Below are 14,884 nucleotides of genomic sequence, written 5' to 3'. Positions count from 1 at the left end.
GCTTCATTAGAAAGAAAAGAGATTGACATGGATTGTTCAAGTAAGCAAGCAACAGAAAATAAATTCCTCTTCATTTGACGGACAATGTATACATTATCTAATAACATTTACCTATGCTTACTGAAAAACAACTCGACACTACCCACTAAACAGTAGAGATGATCTTCCTGGTTCCAACTCTGAGAGACATCTCTCGGGCTTCTAGTTGCCTCTAGAAACCCTGAAAAGAAGAGCAAACATGATTATTGGCTTCCAAATAAATAATCCAAACAGAATCATCATTCCCCATCAAACATGTTTCTCGAAGGAGTAAATCGAATTTACCTATTTCGCTTTCTTCTCTACGAAGTACTTCGGTAGTTTGTCTTCTAGTGCCCGTTAACACTGCAGTGGAAACATTTCCCTTTGGCTGCGGCTTAGCCTTTTTTCCCTTTTGAGCAGCAACAGGGACAATTTTATTCCCCTGTCTACCCTTCTTCTTCTTGAAGGTATTCGAACTCGAAGAAGAAGGTCCAGGCTTAATCTCAGATGTCGAACATTTGTGAAAGTTTTTATTGGAGGTGACAACATTTGTGTCCCCTTCATATCCCTTGTTCTTCATTGGGGACTCGTAAGTCTTGAGCTTGTTAAGGAGCGTGGTTAGGTTGTATTCCATTTATTCATCACAGCGTTATTGTGAAACTAAAGGAAGCTCTTCAGAAGAGACTCCAGAATAAAACTGACTTGGCTGGATTCATTAATAACAACACCATTCATCTCAGCCACGTTGAAGTAGACCATCATACCGAGAACATGTTCCCGAACAGATATTCCCTCCTTCATCCGTGAGTTGAAGATGAATTCGAGAGCTTCATGCATGACCGTGGGTAAGATTTTCCAAACATTTCACATGATGAATCCATGATCTCGAGTGCAGTGATCATGGTCTTGTGTTTCTTGGCAAAAACATCAGATATGTTGGCCAAGATGTAGACTCGGATGTTTGAGTTTGCCTTTGTGCATCTGTCATAAGCGCCATGAACAACTTTCGTCGCATCAGGTCTAGGGGCCTCCGGACAGGCCGAGGCCCCTATTAAGACAAAGTAGAGATCATCTACTGCGAGTATGGCATTAAGGTTCGTTTTCCACGTAGGATAGTTATCCTAGTTAGTTTATCGGCAGCAAGAAGTAAAGTGAAAGACGTAGACATAATTGCTTTGAAAACAAACAAATTATTTACATTAGAACTTTACAAAAACTGTTTAAGCCAAACAAACTTAGCACATTAAGAAATAATCAACCCGAATAATTAAATAATTAGCAATGATACTTCAATGATTTATAACAACCGCACCGAAGGGTAGTCAATTATTCATTCACTGAATTTAGACTATCTTAACCAAGCGCTATACTATGATAACTCTTACCCCTTTAATGATTAGCTACCATTTCATTTGGTCAAGAAATCATTAACTAACTTAAAAAATTATTGTAAGTGGAGCCCTATCATTTTAAACCCTAAAATTCCGCCTCGACATGCCCACCGAAGGATACGACAATATTATCGCAAAAACGTTAGAACCCTATCCATTTATGGAGTTTGCCATAGCAGTAATCTCATGCAAACACCTTCTGAAGGGAGGATGCTCCCAGGGCACCACGAGGCTAAGCATGAAATCCTTGCTTTACAAACTAATGGAAGAGACCATAAAAAGAAGTGTTGTCACACGACCTTCTCCCACTTATTTAAATACTTTCTCCATTCACCTTGATATTGATCCATGCAAACACCTTCCGAAGGAGGGTGCTCTTAAGGCACCACAAGGTCTTACATGAATCTTATAGTGTGAACTTCACGGAGAGCGTGAGGGAAAATAGTATACATTATGCATACTTCGTATATGAAACATACTAGTATGTTATATAAATAGAGTAATCCTCACACCAACTCTTTAACTTAGGGTTTATTATTTAAAAAACAAAAGCGGCTAAACATTTTTCCTTCAATAAAATCACTTGCCCAATACAACTTGTGTATATTGGATAGTCTTACACTAATTTTTTTAGTTAATGGAACAATTTAGTAAACTAAAACATTATTGCATGCTTTTATAAAATATTGACTAATTCAACCCCAGGTTGGTTCCCAAGTAGATAGAAGGATCAAATTCCCAGCGGAAGCGATTGATCGCTTGTGATTCAATTCGATTTAGAAACGAAACAACCCCGGTTTTTAAAACAAAACCGTTTCAATTAAATTAGAGGTTAAGCCTTATGAGAGGAAGAGAACTTACGTTGAAGACATCGGGAATTCTTCAATCTTGAATTCGAGTTTTGTTTGGCGCGAACAAACGTTCCCGAATACACGAATAATAGAACACTACCACCACGTTACCTTGCTATGTCTCAAGGGTTAAGAACCAGATCGTGGGATCTTGGTTCTTTGAAAGGAAACAAAAGGGAACTCTTAATTGTGAGAGAGAGAGGTTTTCTTTTTGTGTTTTGTACAATAATTTTCAAGGAAGAACAACCAACCCCAATCACAAGGGAACATTGTGATTTAATGGATAAGGGAAGAGAAGAGAGTGGGAATAACTTCCCACACCCCACCTCACCACTTCCCAGTATTTATGTTAATTAACATAATTAACATATATATATATATATTTAAATGTATTTAATTTAATAAATAAATATTTGAATCATATTCAAATATACATTTCCTTCGTAACCTATAATTTTTAATATGAATCAAATTTACATTAAACTTTAACCTATAGTATTTAATATGAATCAAATTCACATTAAACTTTAACCTATAGTTTTAATATGAATCCTATTCACATTATTCTCTCATAATATATTAAATTGTGTCATATACAATTAACTCAAATTCCCTTTAATTAAATTTGAACAATTCAAATTTCTTCCAAGAATTAATGCTCTTAATAACCCTTTACGAGCAAGCAAGTGGACCTAATTGACCTATAGATCTGAAGCTCCAATGTTACAAGATTAATTGATTAAACTCATTAACCACCTTAATCAACATACGTTAACTACGTGTTCCTCCACTAAAAACTCGTAGCTGCACTCTTCTCACTATAGAATATTTGTTTGTCCACGAATATCGACCATTGACGATAAGTCATTCCTTCACGAGTGTTTGTAACCATATATGGGTCAAACTATCGTTTAAACCCTGTGTTACATCTTGCTCCTTCAATATACTACTCCTCTAATGAACAACTCGGTTATGGTCCAAACAATAACCGAAAGTCCCTCCCGGGCCAGTGAGAGGGTGGGCCCTTTGTTTAAGTCCTAGAGTCAGCATTTAAGAGAACAATCATCTACTCCCCTAATGTCGAGGAGTGAATTCCATCTCGTGAAGCTATGTTCCCAGCTCCCCATTCGGTCCCATCCCCAAAATGGTAGGAATGTGGAGTCAGTGACTCGGGTCACTATCACCCATATAGATCAAAGAGCTAGCTCTGAAGGGCAGGAGTCCATAACTGACTCGGGATTGAGAATGAGTTGGTTGGTTATCCTATGAAATGACAATCTGTTAGTCAACGACGTTACATCTAATGATTGACTATTTTGCGGTCCGGTCTTAACAAACTCAATGTATAGGATTCTCACGCACTCGTATGTCTTCACACGAATGACCTGGATCGAGTCATCTCTAACATTTACAAAGTGGACCGTATCCATAGTGTTTGCTAGGATAAGGTACCCAGCTGTATCCATATACTATATACCCTTTAGGTTATTCCGGGACTTTATCCACTTGTATGTTGATGGTATATCAAATATATGCCCAATATATATATCGTCCCGTTTACATGTCCCGATTACATGATAATTGATTACGCTTGTTTACATGCGTAAAAAGAAGGTTTTAGATGCTGTTTTTACTATGTTTCAGCTTTGTTTCGGATTTTTCTCGGTCGTTTGAGTTCCAATTCATGCAAAATTCATATATTATGGTTTGCGGTTGGCTTATATTGTATCTATGACATTTTAGGACCATTTGGGAGTGCAAATTAATCAAAAGAAGCAAAAAGTCGGAAATACCTACATAGGAGGCGCCAGGCGCCTGCGTGCCTGCAGAAAAACTGGTTTTCTTCCAACTTTGCCCTTAATGAAATGCGTCTTCCAATGCGTTTTGGAGGTTTCAACCGATGCATACGTGTAGAAGAAGTGTTCCACTATCAGTTTGAGCACGATTTGGTCAGTCAAAAGAGTTGGAAATGGGTGATTCACCATCGTTTTAGGACCTACCTAACCAAGTCTGCACAGCTATAAATTCCAGCAACTTCTCCACCAAATTCATCAAGCCTTGCTTCCTTCTCTTGATCTTTTTTAGTGTTTCTTTGTTGCTTTCTAAGTACTTTTGAGTTGCTTTCATTAGTTACTTTTGGTTTTTAAATCCCGAGCACTTTACATTCCTTTATTGAGCTTTGTTTTGTTTCCATTTGTACTTAGTTATTTTCTACTTATTCAAATATATAAAAATCGAGCACTTTGCTTATCTTCCCTTTGCCTTTACTTTATTTTTAGTTAAGAGAGTTGTGTTTTTGGAGGAAAGAGCACGTGACAGTCCCCCTTGCTTGAAAGAGAAGGGCGAAGCTCTCAATCCCGATAAAAACTCTCCGTTAGTTAACTTTTGTTGTTCACACATGCATTCCAATTTCAACCATTTTACTTGCTGTATTTTCTTCAATATGTCTTTCTAAATTCCCGTCTCTAGCCCGGTTATGGATAGTTAGCCTTTTATTTCTAAAAAGGTTTGTAAGAAGTAGTGTTTTTGCTTTCCGTTCATTGCTCAACATGTTTTCTCAAAAAGTTAGGATTTAGAGAAGGCCACTGTAAGTCTTAACAAGTCAATACTGAAAAGGTTGCTTATTTGCATTGTTGAGTGGTTAAACCGAGGAGAGGAGCGCCTTAGACATAAGGGTTCCGTTTAAGTAGCCTAGACATAGGACCTTAACCCGAGGTTGCGACTATTTCCATCCTAAAACTAAGATATCTCTCATAATAGACATATTAGGGAATGTCTTAGGACTTTGAACTTGCTTAGACATAAGTCAAGTGAGAAGCGTAGTCGTTGGTTTCTAAAGTAAAATGCATATTGTCGTTAGCATGTCCTTGATTCTTTGTTGGCTAACTTGAAGTAATTCGGGCTAGGTTTTATCATTATAAGTCCAAATCCCAAATCCAAAACCATTATTTGTGACCACTTCCCATTTTACAAGAATCACTCATTTCAACATTCACTATTCTTTAAAACTTTAGAGTTTGGAAATTATTTAGAAGTCCTTGAGGATCGATACTTGGATACTCCATCCATTTTATATTACTCTGACAGGTGTGCGCTTGCAGCTATATAATTGTTACCACGCTTAGTGCGTGCGTTCAGCATAACCACCAGTCAATAATAACCTTGGATGTTTAGTTTATTTGATTTGGAAAACACAATGTTATGCATTCAACAACAAATTGGTTGACTATAACTTTATTGAATATAAATTTGTTTTTACAGAAATACAAGCTACGAGTTTAGGGTAGCACACCTAACAAACTCCCACTTGAACTAAACTCGAGTGGGATGTACAAATTCATAAAGCAAAGGGACAAATACAATAAACTAGGACATACACTATACCCATTCCATTTCTCCCACTTGCCCAAGACTAACTGTACAACGCTCGTAGACCTAGACTTTTTAAATTGTAACGCCCCGCGTTCTCTGACTCGTTTATTTTAAGAGATAAATAGTGTCTTTGGATTTTTCCCCTAAGTTGATAACTTTAATTCTTGGATTTTCTAACTTTGAAATTCTAATTTTTGGCTAAATTAGAATTAAGTTTAATTTCTTTGGATTAAGATAATTTAAGTTCTCGACCTGTGTAGGAGATTTTTAGTTGAATTCTAAATTCACGAGTTTTAGAATTTTCCTTCCTAAATTCTACTTTTCTTTGAATTATTATTCTTGGGTTTTAGAGTTTAAATTAACTATTTTATTTCGGGTTGTTGTGGGGTTTATTCTTATTTCTAAAGTGAAATTTTGGGCTTGTTGTTTTGGGACTTTGTGTTAATTATTTGGGCCTCATTTAAGATTTGGGATTTTGGGCTATAGGTTTTAAAACAAAGGAAAGAATAAAAAAAAAAAAACCCTAAACCACTTCATCTTCTTCTTCCTCACTTGTCCAGCCCCCCCCCCCCCCCAATTTATTCTTCTTCTTCTTCGGTAAACCAGCCACCCCCACCCACTCTCGTTCTTCTCCTTCTTCGACGGCACCCACGGCAGCAGCTTCATCCTCCGGCGCGTCTCCTACGGTGAAGCGTCTACCATCGTCGGCAGCACCCACGCTACCCCGACAGCAGTATTCACGACCTTCGCCGACGACCCGAACACGCGAAGGTCAGATGCTCCACGATCGACGGCGCTTCGGCGCAGCAACGGTATGGTTACAGCTCGAGAATCGCCTTCCTCCGACGAGATTACGCGGTATTCCGGCGTCGCCCCTCCCTCCCGCACCGATCTGTGGCATCGTGGAGTAGCTCCAGCGTGACCACGGACTCCCATTCGACAGCGGCTGCTGACAAGATCCGCAACGTCGCCGACGCGAGCAGCAGCATTCCGACGCATTTTGACTTTGACCCATACCAAATCGGAGCTGGATTCATGATACCCACTCTTTTCGGCATGGGTTCGGCGCTGACCAACCTCAAATCGGACCCAGATCAGCGTTACCCAACACTTTTTGGCGTCGGACCAGCAAGCCTAAGGCCATTCGAAGTCGAATTTGAAAGCTCAAGCCTCCTCGGCGTCGACCCACTCCTTACCCAAGAGGTTTTATGGTGAGATAGTAGGTAACGGACCATCTAAACTCACTTTCGATGCAAACTAAGTGTTTCTAACATGAATTCTAATCAAGTTTGGTTTGCTTTTGGATTTAGGAACCTTTCGGTGAACTTGGTAGCGCATTAGAACTTTGTTGTAAGTAGTTCTTACTTGGGGGATGTTTGTTGATTGAATATGTATGAATTTTGTGGTGCTTTCGGTGTGTTTATTATTTATTAATATGTAAGTTAATAGGTGTTATTGAGATGGTTTCGTGCTTAACTTTGCTATACTTGAATATCTCATGTATTTAGAGTTTGTTGGGCATCATTTGAGGACTTCTAGTTGTTATTGTTGGGTTGCATCCTTGTTGTTTCTTTTGTTCCTTTCCTTTTACATATTAGGAAAATATCTTGTGTCATGATTATTGGATGTGCCTTGAAAGTTGCTGCTCGGTATGGTTGGAAGTGATTAAGCTTTGATGTTTGAAAGCATGTCTTGGGATTGAAAATGCACGTGATAGATTTATGTTATCTAGTTATGTTTGCTTAGTTGGAAGCTACGGGATTATTTTCTTGTTTTGTACGATGAAGAGCATGTTGGATAATTGTGTTTTGATTAGATGTGTGAATGGCTTGTCAATGCATTTGAAAGATTGGAATTGGTGGCCTATCGAGTAATGAAAAGTAAGTAGACGAGGGGCGGGTGCGTGCGTTGATGTTTATTATTTGGTTGCCGTTGTGCTGTTTTATGATGTTTAATATTGATTTCGATACGTTATTGTGCAGTGTAACGCTTGTTTATGTTGGTTTATGTGCCTGAGTAGTGTTGCATGTCCGTCAGTGATAATAGTGGAAATTTTGTATTGTTGAGCTGCTGAGATCTGATGTGGAATGATGTATGTTGCAGGGAATGCTCGTTAAAGTGGACTTATTGTGGAGATGTTGTTGTCTGAATTTTGCATAAGATGTTTGGCTTGTCTGATGTGATTATTTATGTCTAGCAATGCTTATTGAATACTGATGTTGGATAATTTCTTCGAATGTTGGATATTAAATGTTTGGATGAATTGTGTTGGGCGTGTTCTTAAAAGTTTTCTGAACCGCTATGTGAAATGTATGTTATGTGAAGCATGCCATAGGGTTATTTGTTGAAGCTTTTGTGTGCTCTATGATTGTGATCAGGTTGGTTGTTGTCAAACTTTGTGTTTTTGAGATCTGTGATGCATTGAGATCATACTAGTGGTTGTGTCGTGATGGGCGTTGTGGTGGTTGCTGTTATTAGGGAAGTAGTACTGAAATCCTGGTTGGAGGCTAGAAATGGTATGTGGAGTTATGAAAGTTACGAAGTGAATGGGTGAGTGTCAGGGTCTCGGGTATAAATGGTCGAGGGCTGATACGTCACTAATTGGGTATCGAGGCCTCGGGTATAAATGGTCGAGGGTCGATACGCCAATATTGGATAAAGATGAGCGTCGAGGCCTCATGTATAAATGGTCGGGGGTCGATGCGAGGAGTCTTTCGAAAGGAGAACTATTGGGGCATTGGGTATAAATGGTCAAGGGCCAATAGAATGTAAGACATCGAGGCCTTGGGTATAAATGGTCGAGGGTCGATGCAGAGTTCAAGGCCTCGGGTATAAACGGTCGAGGGCCGATGCTGCAGGGTCGGGGCTCTGGGTACAAATGGTCAGGGGCCGACTCTGCTCGAAGGAGTTAACTGTGGAAGGCTAGAGTAGCTGTGATAAGCGTAGAGGTAGTTGAGATGTTAGGGAGACTAGAGGTTGGTAGTTAATGTGTTACTGGTTGTGGTTGTCACCGAAGTTTATAGAATGTGCCTATGTTTGAATGCATAATGTGATGAAAAGCATGACTGTGAATGTTTCGTGATTTGGTTGAGCATGATGTGTGTGTGTTGATCCTTTAATAAGCATGACACGTTGTTCCTTGATAAGTATGCTGTTTGTGCGTGACCCTTTAGATAAGGGCTGCTTACTGAGTACTGTGGTTGTACTCATCCCTCTTTTTCCCCTCCAGTTTGCAGGTATCGAGCTAGCTCTTAGAATGGTGATGGCGAGAAGGAGACTTGATCGGAAAGACCATTAGCTATGCCACATGCAATTAATTTCTTTTAGTTAGGGTAGTTGTGGCTATTTAATCGTGTAGTTGAGTTGTTAGCGGTTGGTCTTGTTTAGTTTTATGGTCTAAAGGATGTTGTAAGGTTGCCGATTCATTATTCTTTTTAGAGCATTAATTGTGTTAGCTTCTTGAACTACGGGATTGTAACCTAATTAGGATATTTATGAATACATTTGTTTAAGTTGATCGTACTTGAATAAGTGTTTGCTTCATTGTCATTCGAGATGTTAATTTTCATTTAGCAGATGGTTTATAGTTAGTAGAGGTCTCCTTGAAGGGTTTGGTTGATGTGAAGTCGATATTTAATGGTTTATTTGTTTAGGATGTGAGTTTCTCTTAAATCTGTAGTGGTGTTGTTCTAATTGTTCAAGCTCTCGTGAGTGTTGAAAATCAGAGTAGCGCAGCAGAAGCGTGGTAGCTTTATTGCTTAGTTTTGTTGTGAAGACAATTCTCTTGTTTATGTGAAAATTTTAGGTAGTCTTAGTAACGGTCCCTGTTGGGAAATGGTGAAATTCCTGGGGCGTTACATAAATGGTCCTCAACACTTTAGCTGTGAGTGCCTTCATAAATGGATCAGCAATTTTGTGCTTCGAAGCAATCTTTGTGACGTGTTAAGGTGTGTTGCCATAAACTCAGAGTTTGTACTTTGGTAAAAACAAATTTATATTCAATAAAGTTATATTTAACCAATTTGTTGTTGAATTCATAACATTACAATTATCTAATCCAATAAACTAAACATCCAAGGTTATCGAGATGTAATCGGGACAGTTTTATACTGTGTATATATTTGATATACCCTCGAAATACAAGTGGATAATGTCTCGGGAATAACCTAAAGGGTCTATAGTATATGGATTAGGCTGGGTACCTTATCCTGACAAAACTATGGATACAGCCCACTTTATAAATGTCACAGACAACCCGATCAAGGTTATTCGTGTGGAGACATGCGAGTGGAGGTATCCTATACAATGAGTGTGTATAAGACCGGACCACGAAATAGCCAATCTTTAGACGTAGAGCTGTTTACTAACAGATTGCTATTTCATATGATGACCAAGTAACTCATTTTCAATCCTGAATGAGTTATGGACTTTTGCCCATAAGAGCTCATCCTTTGATCTGTATAGTTGTTGACTCAACATTCCTACCATTTTGGGGACGAGACCAAATGGAAAGCTGGGAATATAACTTTACAAGATGAAATTCACTCCCCGAATTCAGGGGAGTAGATGAGTGTTCCCTTTAGTGCTGACTCCGGGACTTAAACAAGGGGCCCATCCTCTCACTGGCCCAAGAGGGACTTCTGGTTATTGGTAGGACCATAACCAAGTTGTTCATTAGAGGATCAGCGGTACTTAAGGTATAAGATGTAACACAGGGGTAAAACAGTAATTTGACCCATTCGTGGTTATGACACTCGTGAAGGATTGACTTGCTATTAATGGTCGATATCCGTGGACAAATAAATATTCTATAGTGAGAAGAGTTCAGCTGCAGGTTTTTAGTGGAGTAACTCATAGTTAACGTATGTTGATTAAGCTGATTAATGAGTTTAACTTATTAATCTCGGAACGTTAGAGCTTCTGATCTATAGGCCCATTAGGTCCCTTGCTAGCTCGTAAAGGATAATTAAGAACATTAAGTTTTGGAAGAATTTTGAATTGTTCAAATTTCATTAAAGGAAATTTGAGTTAATTGTGTATGACACAGTTTAATATAATCTATGATGATACATTATAAAACTTTATACTCTGAGAGAATAATATGAATTGGATTCATATTGAAACTATATGTTAAAATGTAATGTGAATCGGATTCATATTAAATATTATAGGTTCAAGTTTAATGTGAATTAGATTCATATTAAATACTATAGGTTAGGAGGGAAATGTCTATTTTTTGGTTTAACTAAATTATGTTTAGTTAATTATTAATTAAATTAAAATAGTTGTAATTTAATTATTTATCTATTAAATTAAATTGAGTTAAATAAAAACATAATTTTGTTAATTATGGTAAACCATAATTAACAAACCCAACATTTCCCAGCAGGTGAGGTGGAGAATGGGAGGTTACTCCCACTCTCTCCGTTCTCCCTCTTTCATAAAAACACATCACGTATGTGTTTTTTGGGTTGTTGATTTTTCCGTAAATCAAATCACTCTCTCTCTCAAATCTAAAATCATATTCCTCGTATTTTCCTTGTTGTTCCAAGTAGAAAAGATCCCATAATCTCGTTCTTGATCCTAAAGAGAATAGGAAAGTAACGTGGTGGTAGTGTCTAACGTGTGGTTTACAAACTTAAGTTATTTTATTCGAGAGTGTTTGTTCGTGTGAAACAAAAACCGGATTCGAGGAAGAAGTTCTCATCAACAGTCTACAAACTTAAGTTATTTTATTCCTCCTGTTAGGCTTAACCTCATTTTAAATAGAAACGTTCTATATTTTTAGAAAACTGGTAACGTTTATCTTCTATAACGAGTTGAATCACAAGCAATCAACCGCTTCCATTTGGGATTTGATCCCTTCATGACGATCACATCTCCTCATTGTACTATCTCCCGTATAAGGTGGCACTTCCTTTCGATGTGATTGCCTCTCTTGTCGCTTCCAGGTTCTTTAAAGTGCATGTGATGGGCAAGTTCATGTTTGGAACGTCTTCCAAATCGGTTAAGAACTTCCTAAGCCAAACTACTTCTCTTTGCTGCTTCACAAGCTGCAACGTACTCAGCCTCCATAATGGTGTATGTGATGCATCCTTGTTTGATGATTCACCAAACAACTGCTCCTCCATCAAAAGTGACTATTGATTGCGACATGGATTTTCTAAAATCCTTATCCGTTTGGAAGTCACGATTAGTTTATCCTGTAAGGATAAAATGCTTAGAGCCCTACACGAGCTTGTAGTCCCTCGTTCTCCTAAGATACTTGAGGATTCCCTTAACAGAAATCCAGTGATCATGTCCTGCGTTGGATTGGTACCTACTAACCATCCCTACTGCGTAACAAATGTGATACGAATCCATTTGTGACCAATTACATATATCAAAGGAGCAATTATTACAAGAAAGGCAAGGAAGATTCAAGAGGCTTTCACACTGCACCTTCAAAAGCTTGTTAATGCACAAGAACCAACAAAGAGTTTTGAGCCCGAATTTATTCATAATGTTACTTCAATGAGTCAAGAAGAGAATGGAGCAAAGATGACACGGGAAAAGTTGTCTATTTTGAGAGATGGCACGGAGGACACAAAAAGTGTGCAGATTCGTGAACAGGTGCCTTTGCAGATTGCACCTCTTTGGAGTTTGTGAAGTCAAAAGTTGTCAAACCATATCCAAATGTGAAGCGCCTCCTACAGCACATAGATAAGACCATTTGAAGCATGACTACGTTTTCTGATCCGCATTTAAGTGTCTAGAATGATGTGCAATCAAGTTTTAATTTGCATGTCTTATTTTCTACAATTTGCATTAAGTAGTATTTTGAAAAACTTTTGGTGTTCTTATGTTAAACGACCATTTGGCCTATTTAAAGGCTTGTAATGCTCTTGTTATGGAGAACTTAAGATTAAAACATATTGAAATTCAAGAACTTTTGTTCCTTAACACTTTTGGTGTTGCTTCTTTCAAATCTTGCTTTAGGTTTGATGTTAAACCGATTCATTGGATTAGTCTCGATCAAGCTAATTCTGGAGTGAGTCGTCTTAGGATCTAGGAGTGACCATCGTAGATTCTAAGTCCGATCTAAGAGTGATTCATCTTCTAACTGTACTCTTGGTTGGAATCATTCGGTAAGTTAGTCGTTTTTGTGAATGTTTGCAAGGATCCTAGAAGGACCTCTAGCTTTGTAAACACGAGCAACCTTGGCGCTTATCATTTGGTATCAGAGCATTGGTCGACATCCTTTGGCCGGTTCTAGAGGTGAAATATCTTTACTTTATTTAATTTTATTTTTTTGTTATTTTCCTTTTTCGAAAGTAGTTTCTTACAAAGTGTAACAAGACATAACTTGTCTTGAAATTCTTGTATTTTGCTCTCGGATCATTAGCAAAGAAAAAAAAAATTAGAAGCAAAAGAAAAAAAAAGGAAAAAAAACAGAAGCAAAAGAAAAAAAAACAGTAGCAAAAGAAACAAAAACAGTAGCAAAAAGAAAGAAAACCGTAGAAAAAAAGGCATTCGAAGATCCGAGGCACACGAAAGGTTCTTTTCATTATGTTGTGTTTTGTTTAAATTATCAAGTTTTTTTATCCTAAGATTGAGTTTCTGTAGTCTTAGTTTGTGAGAGTTGATCATTGAATTAGTTATATCAAGCTTTAAGCAAGATTGCACCAAAATTTAAGCCAACCCTTATATCTTTGACCTAGTACCAAAAGCCTACCCTTGAGTGATAAACACGAGTGTCCTTGAGTGAAATCTTGGTGAGAAGAGTGGTAAGGTTCTTATTATCATTATTATTGTTTCTAACAAATGGCACAGGATGGAGTACCACAAGTACCGCAAGATCCTAACATGGTGATTCTTCAAGCAATTCAAGGAATGATGGAAATGATGATGGAAGATAGGCAAGAAAGGAGAGCGCAACAACAAAGAGAAGAACGAGCCTTACAAGAAGATGATGCGTTTGACCTTGCTGAACAAGAAAGACAAGTTGGAGGAAGAAGAAATGGGAGAGGAAGAGGACGAAATAACTTTGCCAACGTCATGCAACCTAGAAGATTGGAAAGATTAAATGAAAATAGGGATGGCGGAGTTAAACTCAAAATTCCACCATTTAGTGGAACGGCGGACCCCGATGCTTACTTGCGATGGGAAAGGAAGATAGAACGTGTATTTCATTGCTCTACATATAGTGAAAATAAGAAGATGAGACTTGTCATTGCCGAATTCATTAATCATGCTAATGAATGGTATCAACATCTCAAATCCGAGAAAAGAAGGAAAGATGAGGATCAAATAGAAACTTGGGAAAAACTCAAAGAAGCCATGAGAATGAGGTATGCTCCCAAACATTATAAAAATGATTTGAAAACTAAACTGCAAGCTTTGAGGCAGGGAACAAAAAGTGTTGATGAGTATTATCAAGAGATGGTGATTTTAATGGAAAAAGCACACATTCGAGAAGAAGAGGAAGAAACCATGTCTAGATTCCTTGGAGGTTTGAATATGGAAATTGTTCATCATATTGATAGAAATCCACCACCTTACTTGGAAGATATGTATCACCATGCTATCAAAATTGAAGATCAATTGAGGAAAGAAGAGGAGCATTTCAAATGGAATGAATTCATACAACCAAAAGGGAAGTTTGGTGCTGTCAAAAGAGTGAAGGCCGAGAGCTCCAATGCCAAAAACAATGAAGTTCCAAAGGAGGTAAGGGAGAAGACTAATTCTCTTACATGTTGGAAGTGCAAAGGGTTTGGACACATGAGCAAAGAATGTCATAAAGAAGTCATGGTGATAAGAAATGGTGTTGTTGATTCAAATGATGCTTGTGAGAAATATGATGCAAAATTTGAGGAAGATTCTAAAGCACATGTTGATGAATTTATTGAACAAGATCGCAAAGATTCTGATTTTGATAAAAGTGAGTTCAAAGAAAAGAGAGAAAGAGAAGAGTTAAGAGAAAGGAATTCAAAGGAGAAAGAAGAGGAAAATAGCAAGATCCAATCCATTTGTCAATATAAGTCAAATCTTATAGCATTGTTGCATAAGGACCCTTACTATCAAGCTCACATATTTATCCTAGTCTTTCTACTTTTCTAAGATTTTTGCAGGAAGTTCCAACTTTTCAATTCAAGCATGATCGAATACAAGAAACAAAGGAAGCTATAAAGGAGCCAAGAAGAGTTATCCTATCATCTTCTCATGATCTTGAGATTGTCTTACAAGGTAAGTATAAAATATATCTTGATT

General features: G+C 37.8%; 1 long non-coding RNA gene across 1 annotated transcript; it reads left to right on the top strand.

The window, feature by feature from the left end:
* The first annotated feature begins 6,222 nt into the window (after positions 1 to 6,222).
* LOC148208574 (uncharacterized) lies at positions 6,223 to 9,157 on the top strand. The gene is made up of 3 exons (XR_015787521.1): positions 6,223 to 6,858; positions 6,946 to 6,985; positions 8,865 to 9,157. It is a non-coding gene; the product is annotated as an uncharacterized LOC148208574 (long non-coding RNA).
* The last annotated feature ends 5,727 nt before the right edge of the window (positions 9,158 to 14,884 follow it).

Source organism: Momordica charantia (genome assembly GCF_013281855.1).
Source record: "Momordica charantia cultivar OHB3-1 chromosome 10 unlocalized genomic scaffold, Mcharantia_2.0 BLBB01000010.1, whole genome shotgun sequence".
In the NCBI taxonomy this organism is placed as follows: domain Eukaryota; kingdom Viridiplantae; phylum Streptophyta; class Magnoliopsida; order Cucurbitales; family Cucurbitaceae; genus Momordica; species Momordica charantia.
The sequence above is the reverse complement of the archived record's forward strand: the minus strand, read 5'-3'. Positions and strand labels throughout refer to the sequence as shown.